The 24,145-nt window shown below is 44.5% G+C and overlaps 1 protein-coding gene across 5 annotated transcripts in view; it reads right to left on the bottom strand.

The window, feature by feature from the left end:
* PCDH11X (protocadherin 11 X-linked) overlaps positions 1 to 19,292 on the bottom strand; it is a 1,464,252-nt gene extending 1,444,960 nt beyond the window's left edge. For 2 of the 5 annotated variants that reach the window (XM_056538963.1, XM_056538964.1), the window contains exon 1: positions 18,699 to 19,290. The gene's annotated coding sequence lies outside the window, so the exon portion shown is untranslated. Of the gene's footprint in view, positions 1 to 18,698 lie in introns of all 5 variants that reach the window. The other 3 variants (XM_056538960.1, XM_056538962.1, XM_056538965.1) reach the window with 3 other exon arrangements.
* Between the last annotated feature and the right edge of the window lie 4,853 nt (positions 19,293 to 24,145).

Raw genomic sequence — 24,145 nt, 5'->3', positions numbered from 1 at the left:
TAGATCAACTGGTGTCAGTAAGTTAAACAGATTTATAAATGACTTTTAAAAAAAAAAAAAAAAATCTTTACCCTTCCAGTACTTTTTAGCAGCTGTATGCTACAGAGGAAATTATTTTCTTTTTGAATTTCTTTTTTGTCTTGTCCACAGTGCTCTCTGCTGACACCTGATGCCGTATCAGGAACTGTCCAGAGCAGTAGAAAATCCCCATAGCAAACCTATGCTGCTCTGGACAGTTCCTGACACGGACAGAGGTGTCAGCAGAGAGCACGGTGGACAAGAGAAAAAAGAAATTCAAAAAGAAAATAATTTCCTCTGTAGCATACGGCTGCTAAAAAGTACTGGAAGGGTAAAAATGTTTTAATAGAAGTAATTTACAAATCTGTTTAACTTTCTGACAGTCGTGCAACATTTAGAACAATGGAAAAAGAAATTCCAATTGTTTCAGGGTCCTGAAGGCCGGCCATATTGAAAACACATTGATCTTTTTTATATTCCTGTTTTTTGGGGCGTTTTCCCTTTAAAATGTAACAAAAAGTAAGAAAAACAAAAATACCTCCGCCTCATTCAGACTATTAAACGAATAATTCTCCACGACTCTAGAACAATCCTATGAATCACACTTATTAATAGAAATAACCCAGCCAAGGCTGTTACAATGTGTCAGCGCATTAACCCTCTGTGGTGCGCCTAGGAGGTTCGAGTATACGCTGACGCCATATATGACCCAGACCAGATTAAATGGTTCTGTCAATCATCTTCCCTAAAGGGTGAATGTGGGAACCATTAAAGCCGCTGCGCTTGATTCATTAACATGGTGGCTCCTAGTGGCGAGACACGTAGGGCCGGAAGAAGCTTTTGCCGAGCTTTTAACCTCTGGGTAATGCATGCTTTTAGTATCCAGGCCTGTCAGCTTCCAGGATGAGGAATTTTACACGGGTATTATCTGAGGAGCCCGCTGGCATTCTACATTAAGGCAAATTTGCAGGTAGGTACATATACATTGTATATATATATATATATATATATATATATATATATATATATATATCAGGGTTACATGCACTTAGCTGATCTGCACTTAGTTATGGATGTTTAGCGGAAAAAGCTCAGGCCAAGGTAGGGAGGGACCTTGTGCTGATACAACGAATAATTCAAGGATACAAGATCAGCAGATACATTATAATCAATTACTAATACATGCGGGTCGGTCAGCGACTACGAGATCTCCCCACAAGTCTGGACATTAGTATGGAGGCCATAAGGGAGGGAGAGGATGCAGTGACCCGTCCTGTAATGCTCTATGGGCCCCATCAGTTTATAGAAGTCAGGGGTAAGGAACTAGAACAGTGCTTTCCAACCAGAGTGCCTCCAGCTGTTGCAAAACTACAACTCCCAGCATGCCAGACAGCCATAAGCCATCTTTCTCAACCAATGCACCTCCATCTGTTGTAAAACTACAACTCCCAGCATATCTAGACAACCAAAGATCAGTGTTTCCCAATCAGTATGAATCCAGCTATTGTAAAACTACAACTCCCAGCATGTCTAGATAGCCAAAGAGTAAAGTTTTCCAACCAGTGTGTCTCCAGCTGTTGCAAAACTACAACTCCCAGCATGCCCAGACAGCCAAAGATCAGTGTTTCCCAAACAGTGTATCTCCAGCTGTTGCAAAGCTACAACTCCCAGCACATCTAGACAACCAAAGAGCAGTGTTTCCCATCCAGAGTGAATCCAGCTGTTGTAAAACTACAACTCCCAGCATGTCTAGACAGCCAAAGATCAGTGTTTCCCATCCAGAGTGAATCCAGCTGTTGTAAAACTAAAACTCCCAGCATGTTTAGACAGCCAAAGATCAGTGTTTTCCAACCAGTGTAATTCCAGTTGTTGTAAAACTACAACTCCCAGCATGTCTAAATAGCCAAGGAGTAATGTTTCCCAACCAGAGTGAATCCAGCTGTTCCTAAATTACAACTCCCAGCATGCCCAGACAGCCAAAGATTAGTGCTTTCCAACCAGTGTGCCTCCATTTGTTGCAAAACTACAACTCCCAGCATGTCTAGACAACCAAAGATCAGTGTTTCCCAACAAGTGTGAATCCAGCTGTTTTAAAACTACAACTCCCAGCATGCCCAGGCAGCCAAAGAGTAATGTTTCCCAACCAGTAAAAGTCCAGCTGTTGTAAAACCACAACTCCCAGCATGTCTAGACAGCCAAAGTCCAGTGTTTTCCAAGCAGTGTGTATTCATCTGTTGCAAAACTACAACTCCCAGCATGCCCAGACTGCCAAAGATCAAAGCTTCTCAAGCAGTGTGTCTCTAACTGTTGCAAAACTACAACTTCAAGCATTCCCGGACAGCCAACGGCTGTCCGGGCATACTTGGAGTTGTAGTTTTGCAACAGCTGGAGGCTCGCTGGTTGGGAATCACCGCTCTAAGCCCAAGAATAGGGCAAAACTTCAGCCATGTTTCCCTAGAGGCTTCGTCCGCACGCTGGAGGTCCATATGATTAACTATTACTGTCCCATCCAGTATAATGTCCTCTCATCCTCAGTGTTAGTGTGAGTGCACACTCCCCTTCCCGGCACAGTATTACGGCACGTTGCGGTTATATATGGCCGCGTTCGCACTGGCAGAAAAGTTTGTTTAAGTTGCTGAACTGCCTGGATCTGAAATCAATCACTTCCAGTCCTGATGCATTTAATATTCATTCTGCCGACGATAATGTACAACCAGAAGCAGCTGATTAAACTTTCATGCTGGACAATCACCATTTGTAATTACTATGTGGGTGGAGCCGCTGCCACCGCGCCGGCGTTACCGTGCCAAAGAGTCTGCTGTGCTGTCGGACCTTGTGGTTTAGGCCACGCAGGGATAATTTGCAGTCCTATGTAACAACACAGATAACAGTGATATCTCTCTGAGTACAGATAATGTAGTAGATGTGACCTGCAGTCCTATGTAACACCACAGATAACACAGTGATATCTCTCTGAGTACAGATAATGTAGTAGATGTGACCTGCAGTCCTATGTAACACCACAGATAATACACAGTAATAACTCTCTGAGTACAGATAATGTAGTGGATGTGACCTGCAGTCCTATGTAACAACACAGATAATACAGTGATAACTCTCTGAGTACAGATAATGTATAGATGTGACCTGCAGTCCTATGTAACACTACAGATAATACACAGTAATAACTCTCTGAGTACAGATAATGTAGTAGATGTGACCTGCAGTCCTATGTAACACCACAGATAACAGTGATAACTCTCTGAGTACAGATAATGTATAGATATGACCTGCAGTCCTATGTAACACCACAGATAATACACAGTAATAACTCTCTGAGTACAGATAATGTAGTGGATGTGACCTGCAGTCCTATGTAACAACACAGATAATACAGTGATAACTCTCTGAGTACAGATCATGTATAGATGTGACCTGCAGTCCTATGTAACACCACAGATAACAGTGATAACTCTCTGAGTACAGATAATGTATAGATGTGACCTGCAGTCCTATGTAACAACACAGATAACAGTGATAACTCTCTGAGTACAGATAATGCATAGATGTGACCTGCAGTCCTATGTAACACCACAGATAATACAGTGATAACTCTGAGTACAGATAATGTAGTAGATGTGACCTGCAGTCCTATGTAACATCACAGATAACACAGTGATAACTCTGTGAGTACAGATAATATAGATGTGACCTGCAGTCCTATGTAACACCACAGATAACACAGTGATAACTCTCTGAGTACAGATAATGTATAGATGTGTCCTGCAGTCCTATGTAACACCACAGATAACACAGTGATAACTCTCTGAGTACAGATAATGTATAGATGTGACCTGCAGTCCTATGTAACACCACAGATAACAGTGATAACTCTCTGAGTACAGATAATGTAGTAGATGTGACCTGCAGTCCTATGTAACACCACAGATAACACAGCGATATCTCTCTGAGTACAGATAATGTAGTAGATGTGACCTGCAGTCCTATGTAACACCACAGATAACACAGTGATAACTCTCTGAGTACAGATAATGTATAGATATGACCTGCAGTCCTATGTAACACCACAGATAACACAGTGATAACTCTCTGAGTACAGATAATGTATAGATGTGACCTGCAGTCCTATGTAACATCACAGATAACACAGTGATAACTCCCTGAGTACAGATAATGTATAGATGTGACCTGCAGTCCTATGTAACACTACAGGTAACACAGTGATAACTCTATGAGTACAGATAATGTAGTAGATGTGACCTGCAGTCCTATGTAACACCACAGATAACACAATGATAACTCTCTGAGTACAGATAAATTATAGATGTGACCTGCAGTCCTATGTAACGCCACAGATAACACAGTGGTAACTCTCTTAATTTTTTTTTTTTTTTTTTATTGTTCAGAATGTTAATAAAGGGAAAACAATAAAAAAAAAAAAAAGAAAATAAAAATAATCTAACCCTAATATAAGACTTGTCTTTGTGTCTTCTCTGTTGTCCGGTTCTACAGATCTCCCAGCACTTATTATCTGATCTGACTGTCTGAGCCGCTGAGCATCAGCTGCAGACTCCAATGAAGCAGCGCCATCTGTGGTCAGCAGCAGTACTGCAGCCAGCTTGGTTACATGAAGAATCATTTTCTATGTTCCTTTCTATTGACGCTTCATATGTAACATTATATATTGAGACATATAGAAGAATAAGAGGGGTCAGAGTTATGTAACCTAATAATATATAAAATACACATAAATCAATGATTCCGAAGCAAATGAGAATCCTCCAGGGCACAACCAGATAAACTGTGCACAAGTGACCGGACACATAGGGATCATACGAACGGATATGTCCTATTATATGTAACACTGTATACATGCATGTTTATATATCTTATATAGCTTATGGAGAATTATATCAGCCACGCAATGCTCCATGGGAAAAAAGTATGCAAATTAGGGATGTAACCTCCAATAGGTGGCAGCAGAGAGCAAGATCTTTTCATACCTTCCAGATACTACCTGACAAAGTCCCCGACATCCCATGTCCTTGTATAACCCTGACCTGTATAGTCCCTGCACCGATCCCCTGTCCCTATGGGCTTCGAATCCATCCTGTTACATAAAATCTTCTACAGATACAAAATAGATAGTGAAAGAAAAAAATCATACCAAACTATATGGAGACCCTTCCCCTTGGAGCCTGGTGTAAGGATTTTTGCCACCCTTGGTGAAAACTAATTTTGCCACCCCTTTACCCTGCCCATTGGCTCCGCCATTTGACACTCCCTACTTTTCTACTGGGCTGACACACTGTAACAAACCCCCTCCTCATGTAATCTCCTTACTACTGGGGTGACACACTGTAACAAACCCCCTCCTCACGTAATCTCCTTACTACTGGGGTGACACACTGTAACAAACCCCCTCCTCACGTAATCTCCTTACTACTGGGGTGACACACTGTAACAAACCCCCTCCTCACGTAATCTCCTTACTACTGGGATGACACACTGTAACAAACCTCCTCCTCATGTAATCTCCTTACTACTGGGGTGACACACTGTAACAAACCTCCTCATGTAATCTCCTTACTACTGGGGTGACACACTGTAATAAACCTCCTCCTCATGTAATCTCCTTACTACTGGGGTGATACACTGTAACAAACCTCCTCCTCATGTAATCACGTTACTACTGGGGTGACACACTGTAACAAACCTCCTCCTCATGTAATCTCCTTACTACTGGGGTGACACACTGTAACATACCTCCTCCTCATGTAATTACCTTACTACTGGGGTGATACACTGTAACAAACCTCCTCCTCATGTAATCTCCTTACTACTGGGGTGACACACTGTAACAAACCTCCTCCTAATGTAATCTCCTTACTACTGGGGTGACACACTGTAACAAACCTCCTCCTCATGTAATCTCCTTACTACTGGGATGACACACTGTAACAAACCTCCTCCTCATGTAATCTCCTTACTACTGGGGTGACACACTGTAACAAACCTCCTCCTCATGTAATCTTCTTACTACTGGGGTGACACACTGTAACAAACCTCCTCATCATGTAATCTCCTTACTACTGGGGTGATACACTGTAACAAACCTCCTCCTCATGTAATCTCCTTACTACTGGGGTGACACACTGTAACAAACCTCCTCCTCATGTCATCTCCTTACTACTGGGGTGACACACTGTAACAAACCTCCTCCCCATGTCATCTCCTTACTACTGGGGTGACACACTGTAACATACCCCCTCCTCATGTAATCTCCTTACTACTGGGGTGACACACTGTAACAAACCTCCTTCTCATGTAATCTCCTTAGAGCAAACTGTGGAGCTGGCAGTGCTAGGTATCACCGTGCAGTACATCCATGTAGGGTTCCTCTGTGAGGAGAGAGTCCGGGAGAGTTGGGGTGGGGGGGGGGGGGGGGGGGGGTACGCAGGCCAGCACTGGTGAAGACAGGACCTTGGCAGAGATCCGCAGTGGATGCATATAATGTGCGTAGAAGAAACACTGCAGCGGCGCTTCCACCCAATTAGAATCCAGAGAGTTGTAAGAAATAGGTTCCTCCTTTATTAAAAGCTTGCAACAAAAGCATAAAAGTTCTGTATACAGCAACAGGCAGGCAAAACGCGTTTCGGGAGGGTAATCTCCCTTTGTCAATTGCAGGTGTAAAAGTCATATACAAGAGGAGGAGATAGTAGGGTTTAAATACAGAGGATTCGGCGCCAAAAGTTACAGATGTGACATCATGAATTAGAATATAAACATAACGTGATGGGCAAAAAGGACAAAGTAGTCAGGAAAAGTGAAAATCATACGAGGTCAATCAAAAATAGTGAATAGTAAAGTATTGATATATGGACCAATCCGGGAGACAATGTCCAGTAGCCAATCACTCGCCTGCATGGAGGTGACGTCAGTGTAGTGGTGGAGAGCGCTGTTTCGGGTTTCAAAATGGTCACATGACTGTGATGAGCCAATCAGCAGAGTTCATGGTGTCGAGGAGAAAACTTCATTATAAATAAAATAAGCGGACCACAACGTATTCGTTTTTCTTGGCGTACACAAGAGCATTGGTTGACCACGTTTTTGCCTACAGCCAACTTAAACGGACCGTAAGGGAAACTGGAGACAAAACTGTGGTGTATACGTAATAAATACGGTAAACTGAGCCCCAAAACAACCTCAGCTCTGCTACATCTATATAGGTTAATATTATAAAGTACCGTCTACAGAGCTTTCTCATCCATTTCTGGTTAGATTTGGATCCCGATACACACTGCTCCCTGGGAGACGCGACCTATGACCTGCAAGTCTATGGGAGGGGGGCGTGACGGCCGGGTGCCGACCACTGGTTCGGAGTATCGTGTCATTACGCCCCCGCCCCCGTGTGATGTCTAGCCCCGCCCCCGCTATGCAAGTCTATGGGAGGGGGCGTGATGGCCGGGTGCCGACCACTGGTTCGGAGTATCGTGACATTACGACTCCGCCCCCATGTGACGTCACCCCCCTGCCCCTGCTATGCAAGTTGGCGTGGGGTGACGTCACACGGGGGCGGAGTCGTAACGTCACGATACTCCGGCCCAGTGGTCGGCACCCGGCCATCACGCCCCCTCCCATAGACTTGCATAGCGGGGGCGGGGGGGGGGGGTGACATCACACGGGGATACTCTGGCCCAGTGGTCGGCACCCGGCCGTCACACCCCCTCCCATAGACTTGCATAGCGGGGGCGGGGTGTGACATCACATGGGGGCGGAGTCATGATGTCACGATACTCCGCCCCCGTGGTCGGCACCCGGCAGTTTGTGAGCTGGCAGCGTGGCATGCAGGTCAAAGAGGTGGGTGCCGAATGCAAGATTGTGGGGGTCCCCAACGTCCGGACCCCCGTGGTCAGACATCTTATCCCCTATCCTTTGGATAGGGGATAAGGTGTCTTAGGGCCGGAGTACCCCTTAAGGAGCATTTGAAGAAAAGATAAGCTATATACCTTGAAGACCTTTGCTTCCCGTTAGATTTCTTTCAGCCGTAGCGGTTGTTAGACTGGAATCTATAGGGTCCCCTATTGCCTATGGGAGCCGAGCACCCTCCTGCACCATTGTAGAAGGAAAAAGGCTATAAATAGAAAGTGGAACAAGAGGTGACCTGACTGTAAAGGGAACGCTTCATTATAACGGAGATATGATAGATGCTAGGGTACTGAGCGCCGGTCTATCCAATACACCAGGGCCCACGCGCTTCAAGCTGTGGTTCTGTATTTGTAGAGGTATAGTGGTGGATAATCTTTGCTGTATTTTAAAGGGGTATAGAAAAAAAAAATAAGCATTTTTTTTAATATATATTTTGTATTTTTTATTTAATTTTTTCAACAACAGCACCACCCCTTTTACTCAGGTTGTGTGGTGACATTACAACTTGGCTCCATTCATTTCAATGGAACCGAGCTGCAGTACCGCACACAACCTGAGGACAGAGGGGGTGCTGTTTTCGGGAAATTAATCTGGAGGGAGTAACCAAGTAACTCTGCTGACACTTACTACTTATCCTTGCAGTTAGTGGGAAATTTCATCCAGTCTCTGGGAGGAAATCATGTGACCCCCGTGACCTTGACAACCACTTGGCAACATTGTATCAAGTGCCTTAGCGAGTGGTTACTTTTTTTCCACTGGAAATCAATAACAAATAAACAACATCAACTTCTACTAATGCACCTGTTTATATGGTTCCCCAAAGGCCGGTGTTTCCCAACCAGCGTGTCTCCAGCTGTTGCAAAACTACAACTCTCAGCATGGCACGGCTGTCCGGGCATGCTGGGTGTTGTAGTTTTGCAACAGCTGGAGGCACACTGGTTGAAAAACACTGTTCTAAGCCCAAGAGAAGGGCAATCCATTGTTCCCTAGCAGTGGTCTTCAACCTGCGGACCTCCATATGTTGCAAAACTACAACACCCAGCATGCCCGGACAGCCATCGGCTGTCCGGGAATGCTGGAAGTTGTAGTTTTGAAACATCTGGAGGTCCGGAGGTTGAAGACCACTGCCCTAGAGGTTTCCTCCACTGGAGGGTGTGGGGGGTTCTCTCCTAAATGCTGGAGGCTGTCTGGACATGCTGGGAGTTGTAGTTTTGCAACTGCTGGAGGTACACTGGTTAGGAAACACAGCCATAGACTGACACTACCTGTAAAAAAAAGGGCTTCTGGTATTAGAAAAATTTAGCTTTTTTTCTTGCAAAAACAACACGACTCTTCTCCACAGGCCATGCCTGGTATTGCTGCTCAACCCTATTGAAGTCAATGGGACTAGGCTGCAGTACTACACATGACCTGTGGACAAGAATGGTGCTGTTTTTGGCAAAAAAAAAAAAAAAGGGCTTATATATCGCTAACAAATTCTGCAGCCACGTACAGAGATTCTGATCACTCACATCAGTCTTTGTCCCCAGTGGTTACACATCTATGTTTAACCCCCTCCTAAAGAAACATGGAGGAGGAAACATCCAATATCTCAACAGATGTTAGATTTGAACCTTGTATGACAGGTCAACCAATGACCCCCATGTTCTGCTCCACAAGTTAATTTATGGCTCATTAAATTTTGTAACAATTCTAGACTCTTATTAAAAAAAAAAATGACAGACGTGTTTCGGAAGATGTGTCCTTAATCGTAGTCAATCTCGACCATTGCCGAAAATCAGGTCACATGGATAGAGACGTCCCTCTCAAATGACCTATTCACAGTGAGTAATGGTGATAATCGGCGTTATCTGCCTATGTAGTGTAATGGCCAACCAGACAACAAAGGGTGCTGAAGAGTTAACCTGTTCAGTGCCGGAGGAGGGGGATACCTAAAAGGGTACTCCCCTGGAAAACATTTTATTATTATTATTATTATTATTATTATTATTATTATTATTTTTTTTTTTTTTTTTTTTATCAACTGGTGCCAGAAAGTTAAACAGATTTTTAAATTACTTCTATTTAAAAATCTTAAAGGGCAACTACAGCGCAATATACACTTATCCCCTATCTACAAGATAGAGGATAAGTGTTTGATCGCGGGGGGGTCCGACCGCTGGGACCCCCCGCGATCTCCCTAATGGGGCACTGCCAGTAGCGCTCATAGTGAGCCCTAAGGCGCGTAGCGTCGACCTAGAGGTCGACGGTGACGCCCCGTCTCCTCCCCGTCCCAATACAGTTCTATGGGGGAGGCGGGGAGGCACGAACGCTGCCTCCCCGCCTCTCCCATAGAGATGTATGGAGGAGGCGTGTCGGCTGCAACGTCATGCTGCGGTCGGCACACCCCCTGCACAGGACAGCCGCGGCCCCGTACAGGAGATCACAGGGGGTACCAGCGGTCAGACCCCCCGCGATCGAACACTTATCCCCTATCCTGTGAATAGGGGATAAGTGTTAATCACGCTGCAGTTGTCCTTTAATCCTTCCAGTACTTATCAGATTCTATTTTCTCCACAGGAAGTTCTTTCCTTTTTGAATTTCCTTTCTGTCTGACCACAGTGCTCTCTGCTGACACCTCTGTCCATTTTAGGAACTGTCCAGAGTAGGAGCAAACCTCACCTGCTCCTGACAGTTCCTAAAATGGACAGAGATGTCAGCAGAGAGCACTGTGTTCAGACTGAAAAGACAATTAAAAAAAGAAAATAACTTCCTTTGGAGCAAATAGAAGCTGATAAGTACTGGAAGGATTAAGATTTTTAAATAGAAGTAATTTACAAATCTGTTTAACTTTCTGGCACCAGTTCATAAAAAAAAAATAATAATAATAAATAAAAAAAGTTTTTGAGGGTAGTACCCCTTTAATACTGATAAATGGTCACGGTGTAGTCGTATAGTAGGAGATGATACATGAAGTCCTATGTAAGCGGTGGATCCAGAATCCACAGAACAGTCATTAGATCTGGTATTTAGCAGGCGCCCAGACTCTTTATCTTCCTATATTACATTATATCCCATCTACAAGACTAAAAGAAAAACGTTTTGTTATTTCATCATGGACAGAACGAGGAAAAGAAATACGACGACGGTCCAGACAATTCCATCCGACCCCCGAGAGCTTTCCTGTAAACGCCGAATCACAAAGGAAATCCAGACCCAAATAAATCCAGAATAGGTTTCTTTCCGGAATCGCGATGTCTGCACCTATTACGCATTTTGGCCAAAAGTGGACATCGTGCACCGGTTCAGATTCTGTGGAACTACAAACCCCAGCAGGTATTTGCACAGATAAATGTTTGGAGCCTATAACTTGTACTTTTCCAATCAAATTTCATACAATTCGGAAACCTGGAACCATTTGCTTAGACAATGTTTCCCAACCAGGCTGCCTCCAGTTGTTGCAAAACTACAACTCCCAGCATGCCCGGACAGCCGAAGGCTGTCCGGGCATGCTGGGAGTTGTAGTTTTGCAATAACTTGTGGCACCCTGGTTGGGAAACACTGCTCTGAGGAGAATTGCTGTACAAGGGCCCCTCTGCATACACTAATGTCCTGGTGGACCTACAGTGTCTGGGCACGAAGCACTGTCTTGTCTGGGCACACAGCACTATCTTGTCTGGGCACACAGCACTATCTTGGACCGTAGGTCCAGTAGGACATTAGTGTATGCAGAGGGGCCCTTGTACAGCAATTCTCCTCAGAGCAGTGTTTCCCAACCAGTGTGCCAAAAGTTATTGCAAATCTACAACTCACAGCATTCCTGGACAGGCATGCTGAGAGTTGTAGTTTTGCAACAGCTGGAGGCACTCTGGTTGAGAAACACTGCTCTGAGGAGAACTGCACTACAAGGGCCCCTCTGCATACACTAATGTCCTTGTGGACCTACGGTCCAAGATAGTGCTGTGTGCCCAGACAAGATAGTGCTGTGTGCCCAGACATGCTGGGAGTTGTAGTTTTGCAACAACTTGGGGCCCCTTGGTTGGGAAACACTGATCTGAGGGTACAAGGAGAATTGCTGTACAAGGGCCCCTCTGCATACACTAATGTCCTTGTGGACCTACGGTCGGAGATAGTGATGTCTGCCCGGACATGCTTGGAGTAGTAGTTTCGCAACAGCTGGAGGCACCCTGGTTTGGAAACACTGACTTATACCATCATCTGCATGAACCTCCTTGACTCTGTAGTCACAGTAATGTAAGCCACGGCCAGAGGTTCAGCCAACCTAGTCTCCCTCAAAGCATGGACAGATATATAGATGCACACAGAGGTTTGACCACCCTAGGCTGCTTCTAAGAGTGGAAACTTATATAAAAGGCCACCATTGTCTCCTTCAAAGCTATAGCAGTGCCCAAATGTTTGATCCAGGGCCGGCTCTACCTATAGGCAAAATAGGCAGCCGCCTAGAGCGCCCTCTTGATGAGAGGCACCGCTCTGCCTGCCGCAGGAAAGTCAGACAACCAGCATCCAAACCATTCACTCAGTCAGCAGCATGAGGAGCAGGTTTGTTACAGTGTGTCACCCCAGTAGTAAGGTGGGGTGGGCCAATGGGCAGAGTCAAGGGGGCGGCAAAATAAGCTTTTGCCAAAAATCCTTCTAACAGGGGAAAGATATATAGAAGTGCCCAGAGATGCAGTCACTCTATGGAAGTGCCCAATGTTTTAACCATCTTACTCTGTATCAAAGGATAGAATTATATATAGAATGCCAATTAGTGCAGCCGCCCTCGTCTTCCTAAGAGTTATAGAAGGGTCCGGAGGTGCAGCTACCTCCATAAATTTGGTGCATGTCCACAAAAACCAAAGTGAAAAAAAAAAGGGTAAAAAGAAACTGTAAACTGGCAAAATTGATAACTACCCCCCTGTGACACCACTTGTAATACTGATATGTAGCATCAATGAGTCCCGAGTCCCAGCACCAAACCGACTACATTTCCCCATTTTACTCTTCATTGGATGAGACAGATGATGTATTTGTCAGGGAACCCAAAGGGGATGCGCATTTTCATAAGCTGCTGATTTTTCCTACAGTCCTATGGAAAATCTTGTAATAACCCATCATGGTAACGTGAGAGATGTGTCCAACCCTAAACCCAGCTGTGCTGCGCCCATATCCCGACACCGGTGCTGCCAATCCAATCCTTATCCTTGGTTCTGTTCATCGAGACATTGCATGATCTTACCAGTGTTATATGTCAGCCTGAAGGTGCGATTACTTTTTCATGAAAAAAAAAAAAAAAAAAATATATATATATATATATATATATATATATATATCTCAACTGGCTCCAGAAAGTTAAACAGATTTGTAATTTACTTCTACTAAAAATTTTTAATCCTTCCATTACTTATCAGCCACCGAAGTTGAGTTGTCCTTTTCTGTCTGAGCACAGTGCTCTCTGCTGACACCTCTGTCCATGTCAGGAACTGTCCAGAGCAGGATCAGTTTGCTATGGCAATTTGCTGCTACTCTGGACAGTTCCTGAGTCAGACAGAGGTGTCAACAGAGAGCACTGTGGTCAGACAGAAAAGAACAAATCAACTTCGGCAGCTGATAAGTACTGGAAGGATTAAGATTTTTTTTTATTTTTTTTTAATACAAGTAATTTACAAATCTGTACAGAGAAAAGAGCACGTACGTGCACTCACCGCTCGGCGGAGACAGCTTGGTGTAGGGGTCCGGTAACGGGTAGCTGGATTACAGCATCGGCGCAGGTGTAGTGGCGCTCGGAGGCTACGCCGGCAGTTTCACACGTGAATGCGTGCTTCTTCCGGCCTTCCCGTTACTGGACTCCTACACCGAGCTGTCTCCGCCGAGCGGTGAGTGCACATACATGCTCTTTTCTTTGTACATATTTGATACTTCATACTTTCGTATGTGCACCCCGCAGGAGACGCGACTATAGGTTACCGACACTGTGCTGCATTCAAATCAAGGTGAAGTTGCTTTTTGTGTGCCCTCTCCTCTCCGTTCTCTTTACTAATTTTAATTTACAAATCTGTTTAACTTTCTGGAGCCAGTTGAGATTAAATATTTTAATTTTTTTTTTCATGGAATACCTGTTTAAAGTCCCTAAAATGGCACTTAAATACAAGACGCTCATGATCTAGATCAGTCATCTAAGCAGTGATTCCCAACAAGGGTGCTTCCAGCTGTTGCAAAACTACAACTCCCAGCATGCCCGGACAGCCGAAGGCTGTCCGGGTATGCTGGGAGTTGTAGTTTTGCAACAGCTGGAGGCACCCTAGTTGGGAAACACTAGTCTACGGAGTCATCATATCTTCAGATTATTACCAGTATGGGAGCGCCAGGTTTGGACTTCTTGGTTCAGTTTTATCTTCAAACGTTTGACTTGATCCTTAGGGTTTTAGGTCAAAGATATAGATAAGACTTTTATATTTTGTGCACAATAAAAAAAACAATCTACACTGTACTGATATCTTATAGTCCAATATCCTGGTTTGGGGGGGGGGGGGGGGGGCATGTAGCATCTTTGTTAAGTCTCTATTTTTTCCCTACCAGTTATCGGTTCCTCATACACAACAGCTAATTGCTCATTAAGTCTGCCGATGGGTAAAACATATGAAGATGCGTCCCCCGAGGATGACCCCGGTTCCACACTTGTGCACAAAGACACAAACTTATTTACTTAAAAGATCATGACTGTTAATGAGAAAGATAACATCTTATAGGGAAAAGCAGAAATCAATGTGTATGGCAATAACCTCACGCCTGGAAAAGACTGCAGTGGCTGCTCAGCACCCCGCACCGGAGAGGAGAAGAGCGTCTCGCTTACTGTACACGAAGGGTCTCAACCAAGGATGTGCACACATAGGCTCAAAAGGGGGCTTGAGCCCCTGCCCTTTCAATGCACCTGCCCTATAATGCCCTCACTGATCGGGACCTTCGTGGGGTGATGCCGGTCCCATTCAGCTGACATGATTGACGACGGTCCCTTACCTTAAGAATTGTGTTGTGTTAACATACGTAAGGTTTGGGGAAACATTTTTTATTTAAAAGTTCCCTTGAGCATCTGCCACCCCAAAAATGTCTGTGCACGTCCCTGGTCTCAACCTCAGTGCTGGAAATGCCAACCCTATACCTGGAAGGACGACATGTTCATTTAGGAAATGCCATTTCCATCAAACCAGATCTTGCACCATTTTGCATCATCCATGTGAAGACAGTCAGATTATAGGTTGGACTTGATGGTCCCATAATCATTTGGCAACGATGTATCCCTTTAAGTGACCACATCCTATGCACAGTAAAGTGGTAGACATAGGGGACTTTATTGTGCTGCGCCAACATCTGACCTTGGGCAATGGCGCCATCTCCAAATCATAGAACCTTCAACCCTTGCACTGTCCAAATTGTCCCCCAAGTTGCTATCATTTCAACGATCTTCTTTATCGGGCTAATAATGACATGTTTAAGTGGAAGGAGGGTGTTTATACCTTGATACGACCCAAAGTAACCATGGTTTTAAAACTTTTTTCAATAGACTCAGAAGAAGAAAATTAACCAAAACTTCAACCCTGTGTTTAGATTTCCTCCAAAAGGCGATGACTATGAGACCCTCAAATATACATTTTCTATCCTGCTGATCCAGATCTTACTCACTGCAGAAAACATTAAAGACTATGACAATGGCAGGTGAAGTCTTCAAACCAAGAAGCAAAAAAAGAGAGAGGCTTTTTATGCTTCTTGGCAAAGACTTGACCCTAATTCACAGACCATAATGGAAAAATTCTGCCTCGTAAAGTTTGAATTTGATTATTTTGTCCAAAAATAAGTCAGAACAGCGACTGTCTACTCTAGAGAAATAAGGAGGAAAGAGAGATCAAGACGGAGACTGTAGTTGAGTTAATGGTTTTTCCTTTATGTTCTGAACCCCCCCATAGTTTCTGCTACTCGGCGCCACTATCCACCCCATTTTCTAGGAGGATTCTTCAGTCAAAAGCATATTGGGACCACATCTAATGTCACCGACCATAAATACAGCCCTCGTCTACCATATCCAGGTATACGTGACTCCTCACTACCGATACAACCTTTAAAGAAATGGATTTGCTCCTGAACTTATTCATTACTTTGCTCTACCTTGAATGCAAATGTATGAGAAGACCCCGGGTTCATATCTTTGATCTCCTCTACTGCAATAGAAAACCAATCTCACAGAACAGACAACGCAACATTGCATCGAAATGATTCTTGGAGTATAGAACAGACGTCTTCTCAACCTTCCATAGAAGATGGAGCCTAAGAAGGACAAGGTGGGCGCACGCACTGATGGGGAAGGGAAAATTGAGTTCACGTTGTCAACTCCAGAGATTGCATTTGAGGAATCTAGAAGAAAACAGGGAAAGGTTCCCTCCAAGATTATCAGCCGCCTTCCACCGATCTACGACCCAACCGTCCACCATTGGGAGCCAATGCCACCAGTATCCCAACCAGTAGCCCCAACCTGAACACGTTTTACAACTCCCAATCCTAAGAACACCACATCTTTTATTTCTTCCGCTCACTGCACAATCCAAGACGCCTGAACGTTTCCAAATCCAAACACCCCATGCGTCTTACTAAATAGGAACACTCTGCGTGGGAAATTGGCTCTCGAGGAGAAGTGAGATAAATCTTGGAATCTTCACATTTCCTGGACTGGATTTTTTTCCCCCCCCTTTCGTTTCTCCACCCTAGAACAAATCATCCTGGATTTATTGTACCATAGTTAACAACACGTATCCTGGTGTCATGAATTATGGAGGGAACATACTGGGAATTATGTGCACCTTGCAGATGGGAAGATAGATAGATGCCGGTGACAACCACAAATAGTTTCTGTTGCTATTTAAAGCAGCCATTCTTTCTAGTTTATGGCTCCAGAGCCCCCCAATGAAAGATGTACATTTGTTGTCAGACTGATTCTGTTAGACGGGGAGGGGGGGGGGGAGGGGGGGAATTTAAGGCTTCTTCCAAGATTGATGCACAGCACCCGGCTGCATTATGTACGACTCAAGCAACTGTGGCAAAACATTTTATTCCGAAATTGATTTTACCTGGACACTACTTGTGCGTGTTGAATATATCTACAGCACAGACATGAATCAATATCCCCCTGCAGAGGATGATGGCAGCAGGCGGCTCCTTTAATTCCCAATAATATTAATACTTTAATTGTTCCATCGCCGGCTGCTTATGACCCCAAGGACCCTTCCCCTGACTGGCGTTCTGGGCATTTTTGGCCAAGCATCTACTGCAGACTGAGGATAGAGATATCTATTTTTTTTTTTTCCCCCTTTGCTTTCCAGTGGCTCCACATAATAATACTGCGTTGATGCTCAAAGAATGGGCTCAGCTAAACAGAGAGTCTGTTCATTGAAATATACAAGAACTGTTCAGCACTACAACTAGCTCCACTCCTGCAGTTGGCATGTTAAATACCGCACATCTTTAGAATAAGTGCCCTAGCAGAATGCACATGGTGTAAGCTCAGGGCACTGCCTATGACACCGTGCCTATATCTTCTATATCTATAGTACAGATCTGACACTATTAGCAATAATGCCATTATTTATTTATTTTTATTTATTTATTTATTTTAGAAAATTGCATATTGTCAATATTTCTATCAAATGTAACAAGAAGATAAATATTTATTTATTTTGTACCCTGCACCTTCTGAATCCATCCATTGCAGACACACATGCAATAGGGAAGCCTGGACATGTCTACCTAATGCAGTGTTTTCAAACCATCCAGCTGTTGCAAAACTACAACCCCCAGCATGCCCGGACAGCCAACGGCTGTCCGGGCATGCTGGGAGTTGTAGTTTTGCAACAGCTGGAGGCACCCTGGTTGGAAAACACTGCCCTAATGTCTACCAGTTGCATTTAATAGCTCTCTTTATGCAAAGATCCCCCTACATATTGCAATTTCCCCAGGTAGCCGAGTGTTTAATGCTCCTCAGACCCAGCCTGCCTATCAGTGCTGCAGCCAAGTGCTCCAGTCTGACCATTGTACAACTCCAACCCATCACTGCAATCCCCCTGGCCACCAGAAATCCATTTCTTGTTCCAGCTAACAAGGGCTCCAGCTCTGCTCCTAAAATGTGAATAAAGATCCAAGTGGCCATAGGGCTATATCCCTCACCTTACCTGGCTCCTAGGAAGATGCAGGTACCCAGACTGCAAGCTCTGGATGCCAGGAGCCCGTCTGTGCATGGCCATGGCACAGCTGTCTCGCTGGAGGGTAAAATCTTACATTACACACTACATTTAGTGAGAGGTGAGGAAAGCATTCACCAGCCACCTGCATGTGCAATACATGGAAGTGACGGACAACCCCAGCATCACCATCCACACTCATCGCTGGCATTCAATCGGATTTGCATGTGAAGAACAAGGGTTACTTTCATGTGACTTGACAGATCTGCGCTCGGAATCCTAATTCAGGGACCGGCTTGTGTATCTAAGCCCACTGAGGCCGAGGCAAGTGCTCTCTATCACCCAAAGTGCAAATGTGTCACACTAAAAAAACGTGCAAAAAGGATGCGGTCTATCGCAATAAGCCCTTCTCCAACAGGAGAGAGGCCCCCCAAAAACCTTACCCTTCACCTCCGGACCAAAAGGCACCTGCAAGGTTCTAAGCCCACTGATTGGGGGGGGGGGGGGGGACATGGCTCCTTGTCTTACCTTTAATTCCTGTATGGCATAAAGGCTGGTGTGATAGTTGTGCAGCAACTCCAGAGCATCATCTACAATAAGGATAGCAGCAGCACCATGCAAAGCTAACCCTGGGTTCAATAGCTCCTTCTTCATTCCATAGAGTCCCCAGCAGCAGCAAAAGGATGGATCCCTCCTGAAACAGCACAGAGTGTATCCAAAGTTCTGTCTGACTCTTGGAATGGAGTGCAAGCTCTGCTGTCAACAATGCAATCCCCACATAGCCAGGTAGGTGGGCTGCCTTCTCCAAGGCTTCTCCAAGGCTTCTGCAAGGTTTCTCCAAGGCTTCTTCAGGGCTTCTGCAAGGTTTCTCCAAGGCTTCCTCAAGGCTCAAAGTCTGCTTACAAGTTGTCAACCTCTCATACTAGGAACAAAAAAAAAAAAAAGGATGCAATGGTGAAGAATTCTTATTCCTTGGGAGAAAGTGATCTGGTGGTGATCCCTGCAGACAGATCCCTCATGCCATGCCCTCTGGTGACCACCAGATCTGGGCTGATGATGCTTTCTTGCAGTAGAGACTGTGTCTGCTGGAGACCTCAGAGTCTATGGTGAGCACCGAGCAGCTCAGTCCTGCTGTCTGAATTCAGCTCTGTTCATGCCAGCATTCCTCTCCACCACTGACATCACCAGGGGGCGGGGCTTAGCATGCAAATCTTAGAACCTTTCCCTGGATTTTTTTTTTTTTTTTTGCTAGCTCTTAAAGGTATCTTGCAGAATGCTTCCACCCTCAGTCCAGTTGCAGGAAATCAGGACTGCAGCATCTCTGGTCTCCTGGATGTGACATTACATCTGCCAGTCCTTATGTCTCCAGGCTTCTGGGGCTGCAGTGATTTGTTACTGGAAACGTTTTGCACTTGATACATTGTATAGAATGTTCGGTGGAGACGGATATACAAGAAGTCTATGTAGGGATGGATGGATGGATGGAGCAACCTTCACTGCTCTGTGCAAAAAGGCTCCGCAGGGAATGACTGCTTCTTAAAATAGACGAGGATTCCTGTGTGGTTAAAAGCCTCTCCGCCAAAAGCCATCGTGCCCTTTAATGTTTAACCCCTTCACTGCTGCTTGGTAGATGTTTATATGTGTCTGTATGTCCCTATGGAGGGGGGGACCACTGTGTGCAGAGATGCAGGAGCCAGGGGGGGCTTCACTGATGGATGAGGTGGGAGGGCTGCACAGTATAAAGAGGTGGGCGTCAGCTGTAGGGGTGGACAGGGGATGGATCCCAGTTGGCTTTGCCCAGTTTTCTGCAGAAGCCCTAACACATGTCCATCATCTCCTGGGTTTATACCAATGTACAAGACACCCAGCAGCCCATGCACTGGCATAAGAGCTCAGAAGAGCATGAGGAAAGGCAGAATGCACTGCAAGTCCCAGCATGCCTCCAGCAGCAGGAGATACTGGGAGTTGTAGTTCTGCAGCTCTACAGGTCACATGCCTGTTTTCACTACTTTGCATTCCGGGGCAGGGAGCAGCTGATCGGGGGATCCAGGGGGACAGTCTTGTCCTGATATATCATTGCTGGAATACTGAGCAGCACAGAGGATGGGGGCTCTGCTGCAGCTTCAGGGTCTCATTGAATAATATATTTGAAGCTTTAATTCCCAGGTTCAGATCACCTCTCCCCCTCATCATTATATCAGCTTGTATTGCAGTGTTTCCCAAGCAGGGTGCCTCCAGCTGTTGCAAAACTATAATCCCAACGTTCAGACCCCCTCTCCCCCTCCATCATTATATCACCTTGTATTGCAGTGCTTCCCAAGCATGGTGCCTCCAGCTGTTGCAAAACTACAATCCCCACGTTCAGACCCCCTCTCCCCCTCCATCATTATATCTCCTTGTATTGCAGTGCTTCCCAAGCAGGGTGCCTCCAGCTGTTGCAAAACTACAATCCCCACGTTCAGACCCCCTCTCCCCCTCCATCATTATATCACCTTGTATTGCAGTGCTTCCCAAGCAGAGTGCCTCCAGCTGTTGCGAAACTACAATCCCCACATTCAGACCCCCTCTCCACCTCGATCATTATAACACCTTATATTGCAGTGTTTCCCAAGCAGGGTTACTGCAGCTGTTGCAAAACCACATCCCCCACGTTCAGCCCCCCCCCCCTCCTCCATCATTATATCACCATGTATTGCACTGCTTCCCAAGCAGGGTGTCTCCAGCTGTTGCAAAACTATAATCCCCACGTTCAGACCCCCTTTCCCACCCACCCACACTATATCACCCTGTATTGTAGTGTCTTCCAAGCAGGGTGCCTCCAACTGCTGCAAAACTACAACTCCCAGCATGTCCAGACAGCCTTCGGCTGTCTGGACATGCTGGGAGTTGTAGTTTTGCATCAGCTGGAGGCACCTTGCTTGGAAAACACTGCTGCATTGCCTTGTTGTCATCCTGTGAATCTCATTGCACCTCTCTCTGTTGCCTATATATGTTATCACTGTTCATGGAATTTTCATATTCGCTATGTTCGTTCTCTCTTTTTCCATGCAAAAATTTGTAATGAAATTTGCATAGTGCGCATGCGCAATTATCTCTTTCACCTAAAAGAAGGGAGGGATCAGTGCCCAGTCTGGAGGTGTCCCGAAATATTGACATAAATATTCACATAAATTTTCATAAATTGGCATAAAAAAAAAAAAATATTTGTCATTACAAATATATATCACTATATTCTAAATATTTGCAAAATTGCGTAGTGCCGATATTCGTAGTAAAAATTTACATTTCGAATATTCGCGCTCAACACTAGCCACCATGTGGTTTCTTATTGCCGATCAGCAGCAGCTAAACATTCACACAATTCTTAATTTCTTCCCACCCTGGAGTCACCATTTTACCCTTTATATACCAGGCCACCATGTTGTACTTTGTTTTCACAGAATGCCGTTTTAACCCTTTTATATACCAAACACTGCTTATTAGGCACTCATCCTTTATATGTCAGACCATCATGTAAAGAATAGACTACCTCTGTGTATTAGACATTGGGTGCCTCAGTGCTGCCGGCAATGAGTTACCCCCCCCCATACCATTATACATACACCCTACCATACACGCTTTTCATCAATTTATAATGTATATGAGACCACCATGTAGTTCTTTGTTGCTTACTAGGTGAAATTAAGTAGCGCTCCAATATACCCAGACCCCTGTCATCCTCCAAGCACCATCTTAACTCCAAAGACAACTTCTATCTGCCCGAACGTTTGTAAGCATATGAGTTGACTAATCAGTATGTTCTTAAAGGGAACCTGTAAGATTAATAACAGTACAATATGCAGGTGCCATGTTATAGAGCAGGAGGAGCTGAGCAGGTGATATATACAATACAGTACAGTCTGCAGGTAACATGTTATAGAGCAGGAGGAGCTGAGCAGATGATATGTACAATACAGTACAATCTGCAGGTATCATGTTATAGAGCAGGAGGAGCTAAGCAGATGATATATACAATACAGCACAATCTGCAGGTATCATATTATAGAGCAGGAGGAGCTGAGCAGATTATATATACAATACAGCACAATCTGCAGGTAACATGTTATAGAGCAGGAGGAGCTGAGCAAATGATATATACAATACAATACAATCTGCAGGTAACATGTTATAGAGCAGGAGGAACTGAGCAGATGATATATACAATACAGTATAATCTGCAAGTAACATGTTATAGAGCAGGATGAGCTGAGCAGGTGATATATACAATACAGTACAATCTGCAGGTATCATGTTATAGAGCAGGAGGAGCTGAGCAGATGATAAATATAATACAGTACAATCTGCAGGTAACATGTTATAGAGCAGGAGGAGCTGAACAAATGTTATATACAATACAGTACAATCTGCAGGTAATATGTTATAGAGCAGAAGGAGCTGAGCAGATGATATATACAATACAGAAAAATCTGCAGGTAACATATTGTAGAGCAGGAGGAGCTGAGCAGATGATATATACAATACAGTACAATCTGCAGGTAACATGTTAAAGAGCAGGAGGAACTGAGCAGATGATATATATAATACAGTACATTCTGCAGATATCATGTTATAGAGCAGGAGGAGCTGAGCAGATGATATATACAATACAGTACAATCTACAGGTATCATGTTATAGAGCAGGAGGAGCTGAGCAGATGATATATACAATACACTACAATCTGCAGGTAACATGTTATAGAGCAGGAGGAGCTGAGCAGATGATATATACAATACACTACAATCTGCAGGTAACATGTTATAGAGCAGGAGGAGCTGAGCAGATGATTTATACAATACAGTACAATCTGCAGGTATCATGTTATAGAGCAGGAGGAGCTGAGCAGATCATATATACAATACAATACAATCTGCAGGTATCATGTTATAGAGCAGGAGAAGCTGAGCAGATGATATATACAATACACTACAATCTGCAGGTAACATGTTATAGAGCAGGAGGAGCTGAGCAGATGATTTATACAATACAGTACAATCTGCAGGTATCATGTTATAGAGCAGGAGGAGCTGAGCAGATGATATATACAATACAGTACAATCTGCAGGTATCATGTTATAGAGCACGAGGAGCTGAGCAGATGATATATACAATACAATACAATGTGCAGGTATCATGTTATAGAGCACGAGGAGCTGAGCAGATGATATATACAATACAGTACAATCTGCAGGTATCATGTTATAGAGCAGGAGGAGCTGAGCAGATGATATATACAATACAGTACAATCTGCAGGTATCATGTTATAGAGCAGGAGGAGCTGAGCAAAACCTCCCCTACAGAACTGTTCATCAATCTGCTCGGCTGGCTCAGCTTGCAGGTGCACAGGGTCTCTCTCTCCCGCACATAGCACATGCTAAGCCCCTCCTCTACTTCCTTTTGAATGTCCTGATCAAGCTGTTAGTATAGACAGACGGTTTTTAGGGTAGGGAGACACCTACTGGCCAAGTCTTTGGAGCTGTTTTTCTAGGGTAAGAAGTAATTTTTGTCAATGAAGTGAATTAGGAATATGTTATGTATCACATGAAGGAAAATAATTTAAAACATCTGTCACAATATAAGTGCAACAATTATCTGTGTCCTCCAACCATGGGAATAGAATTAATTAGGCAGAATTTACATGCTACACCGTCATGTGATGTCTTGTTGCAGCCACACAATACCTAATCGGTGACTCTCCAGCTGTTGCAAAACTACAACTCTCATCGTGCCCTGACAGCCAAAGGCTGTCAGGGCATGATGAGAGTTGTAGTTTTGCAACAGCTGGAGGCACCCTGGTTGAGAAACACTTCTTTAAAGGGGTACTCCAGTGAAATTTTTTATTTTTTTTTAACCAGTGTGCGTCCAGCAGTTGCAAAACTACAACTCCCATCATGCCCTGGCAGCGTATTCACTGTAAAAGGAAAAGATATACCAGTG

Source organism: Hyla sarda, chromosome 9 (assembly GCF_029499605.1).
Source record: "Hyla sarda isolate aHylSar1 chromosome 9, aHylSar1.hap1, whole genome shotgun sequence".
In the NCBI taxonomy this organism is placed as follows: domain Eukaryota; kingdom Metazoa; phylum Chordata; class Amphibia; order Anura; family Hylidae; genus Hyla; species Hyla sarda.
The sequence above is the reverse complement of the archived record's forward strand: the minus strand, read 5'-3'. Positions and strand labels throughout refer to the sequence as shown.